This window comes from Malus sylvestris, chromosome 16 (assembly GCF_916048215.2).
Source record: "Malus sylvestris chromosome 16, drMalSylv7.2, whole genome shotgun sequence".
Taxonomy (NCBI): domain Eukaryota; kingdom Viridiplantae; phylum Streptophyta; class Magnoliopsida; order Rosales; family Rosaceae; genus Malus; species Malus sylvestris.
In genome coordinates, this window is record NC_062275.1 from 9,383,693 (window position 1) to 9,387,821 (window position 4,129).

The following is a 4,129-nucleotide window of genomic DNA, read 5'->3' on the forward strand; positions in this document are numbered from 1 at the left end:
GCAATCAACGGTTCAGATCCCTTCAACCGTTGCCAAAAAGAACCATTTGCATGATGTGAGATCTGGCTTTAGCATTATCAACTTTCAGTGTCTTCATTAACTTTCAATTCTTCCATAATTGGTATTATGGCTTAGCATCATAAACCCTTAACTCTAAAGAAATTTTAATCTACAGCCAATTTGTGAACTAGATCTCCATGGCTTTGTTTTTTTTTTTTTCACCACAATGGTGTTGAGCATTTTCAGAAATAGACTCAAACTAGAAATTGTACCCGCGCGTTGCTGCGGGATGGAAAATTGTATGAAAAATTATGCAACTTTATTCTCTCCATAAAACAAATACAACAGAAGTATTTTTTATAATTAGATAGAATACAAAATCTATGTGGCAAAGTAAATGTAAGTGGTGAGAGAAGCTATCCTAATTATAATCCTATTCATTTTTATTCAACACAGGCTTGAACAAAGAAGCAATCATATCTACTTTGCTGATTGAGCATGAACTTTAGCTCGGTAATTAGAAACTGAGGGCCATTTCCTCGACTGGCTACCTACAAAATCTCCAACTTAAAAAAACGTATGACATGATACAACAACAAACGTTCTAGGTGACACCGAATAAATGTTGCTATTCTAGACACCGAATAAATGTTACTATTCCAGACACCGAATAAATGTTGCTATTCCAGACTCAATAGTGTAATATTACGGAATAGAATATGATTTAAAAAAGGAGTTACCGCTAACCCATTGTCAATCTTCCTTTCGAGTATTCCTTCCCAAAGTTCCCATACTATGTTCTCAATCTGCTACTCTTTCCAATTTCTATAACATCTTTAAATTTCATTTTAAAAAATAGATATATAGATAAAGACGCTTAAAAGCAGGTAAGTAAACATTTTAATGAAGAGGAAATGCAGAAGTAGAACCAACTAAGCCACCGTCCAACTTTTACAATTTAATATTAGACTTAAAATGCTAAATAAATGTAAGTATTCATATCTAAATTTAATTTGACAGATAATGTTCTTGCTGAAAAACTTTGATCTGCAAAACCAAATAACATTTTCAACAAAAAAGAACTAATTTAACAAAGCAGTTACAGTATACAAAAACAGCTATTCAATTTAGCTTCATTTAGAATACAGGAAGTCCATTCAAAACGACCAAAAGGATAAAAATATAGAAGAACCAATCTTTTTGAAAGATCACTGGTTCCATCGTACGTTCAATAACTTTAGCATGAACCAAATTATGTGAAATAAAAACAAAACTCCATTAACTAAATTAGAAGAAAACCAATACAGATTAACAGAGAAAAATGCATTCACACACATGCATAATACAATACATACATATACAATATATAATTAAATGACATACCTTGATGGCCTGTGGATCTGCGACCTTGTTTCGAGAAGAAGAGCAGAAGGAAAAAGTTCTAATGATGAGGCAGTACAAACTTCTGAGTGGGAACTAAAATTAGAAAAACGTAAATTTCAAACCATTTATAAGTCCCAAATCACAAAAGCCCCAAATTTAAACAAATTAAAGCCACTCAGATGTACAACCTGAAGAACACACAGGAAAGCCCTAGCTTTTCTTGCATTTACAGTAGTGATGTTCTCTTGCTTATAATTATATGTCACTGCTGAAGATTAAAAATTCAAAAAAGAAACAGTGAATCATAAAAAGCAAGATCGCAAGTCACAATGAAGAGGAAAACAGAATGCTCACAACTCAAGTAACGGTATCAATATTGTTCTACTAAATTACACGTTATATGATGAGCATTATTTTGATTGAGATATCTCACATCTCAAAAAGTTCAGAAATTCCAACGAAGGTGACAACCACATTATATAAAGAAGAAACCTAGACCTAGTTGAACACGCATAATTCGTGAAAAATCACAGGTTCCATAAGGAAGATTTTGAAATATGCATCTCAAAACAGATACCATCATTCATTGTTCAACTCAATTATGCTGCTTCATAAACAACGTTGCCGATGAAACTATGCTTCTCCCTTAGGGCGGATTCGAATGATATAAACTAAGAAAACCCCATATTAAAAATCAACAACCAAGTACTAAACATACCATCTAATTCACGGATTGCATCCTTTGCATCTCTACTGTCATCGAAGTCAACAAAAGCATAACCCGGTGGTCTCTGAGCAACCCACACGCTGCGAAATTAACAACACAAAAGATTAACAACCATCCTCCATAAAAATAACACCACTTTATGAATCTATGCGTAAATGACTACAAATATTACAAAAGGCGTTGTTCTCTTCGTCAATAAACTGCGGGCTTGATCAAGATCCATCATACTCCCACTTCAATTTTACAAAAATTGCACAGAGAAAAATAAATAACAAACACAAAACAAAGTTTGACAAATGGGCACAACGACAGCGAAGTTGCAACAGATTGAGGAAAATGTTCAATCAAACCATTGGATAACATTTTCTTAGGCACCAAAAAAAACCCACAAACTCAAAACCACAAAAATGCAATCTAAAACATCGAACCACATACACAAACACACCAAAGATAAACTAACAAATCCAAAACGAAATTAAAAAAATTAAGAATAAGCAAGCAAGAAAATCAACAAACTCACCGGAAAAGGTAGGAAGCACCGACGACAATATTTTCATCCCTTCCTTTCTCCCTTGCTTCTTCACATGTTTCCATCCCTGAACTGCACTTGTCTACTTCCTTTTGATACTGGGATGCAATCTTCTTAGCCTCAAGCAGAGCCATATGAGCTTGTTCCTGATTTTCCAAAGCTTCAACTCTTGAATCAAAAGACCCACAAAGTTCTTTAAACCAATGGAGAATTCCAGAGATCCACCCGAGAGAAGCAGAAAAAGAGTGCCACCCGTCCCCTTCCTTTCTGGGATGGCAGACACGCGTACAGAAGGGTAAATCCATGATTTTACTATACAATACAAAAAAAAGTTGAGAATTGTTAGCAAATGAAGGGTAATTACGTCAAAACACTGTTAATGAACAATGCCTTTCTGTTGGGTTTTAGTATATGTATAATATGGATACTGGACCGACATTATTAGCGGTTAGTCATGCTCTTAGTCCAAGAAGAAAACCAGCACAACGATTTCATAGCATGTTGAGGATGTACTCATCGTCGTTATGCCCCATCATGCTCTTCCGTTAATTTTTTATTTTTGAACCACATGAACTACAAACTTTTTAATTTTGAGATATTAACTTTTATCTATCCTCGACAAGTTCCGATCTAGCGAGAAATAGTTTTTTTGTTTTTTGAAAAATTTGATAATATTTTTAGTTAGTGATTGTCACATCCCGGCTCGGACCCCCACCACATCCCGGGCTCGACTCCACTGTAGCATGAAATTGTCTGCTTTGGGCTCCGACCATGCCCTCACGGTTTTGTTTCTGGGAACTCACACTAGAACTTCCCAGTGGGTCACCCATCCTGGGATTGCTCTCACGCGAACTCGCTTAACTTCGGAGTTTCGATGGAATTTGAAGCCATTGAGCTCCCAAAAAGTCTCGTGCTAGATAGAGATGAGAATATACATATAAGGCTTACAGAATCCACTCATCTAGGTGATGTGGAATGTTACAATCCACCCGTCTTAGGGGCCCAACGTCCTCATCGACACACTTCAGGATAGGGATTGGCTCTGATACCAAATTGTCACATCCCGGCCCAGGATGTGGTGGGCCGGCCCCCACCACATCCTGGGCTTGACTCCGCCGTAGCACGATATTGTTCGCTTTGGGCCCCGACCACGCCCTCATGGTTTTGTTTCTGGGAACTCACACGAGAACTTCCCAGTGGGTCACTCATCATGGGATTGCTCTCGCGCGAACTCGCTTAACTTAGGAGTTCCGATGGAATTCGAAACCAGTGAGCTCCCAAAAGGCCTTGTGCTAGGTAGAGATGAGAATATACATATAAGGCTTACATGATCCACTTCCCTAGGTGATGTGGGATGTTACAGTGATTCAACCTGAGAAAATCCCAATAATCAACTTTTTGTCTGTGCTAATGCGTAATGTAGAGTTTTAGGGTATATTTGTTGTCTAGTGTTGGCGTCACTAGGATAATTCATTGGATCCAATAAATGA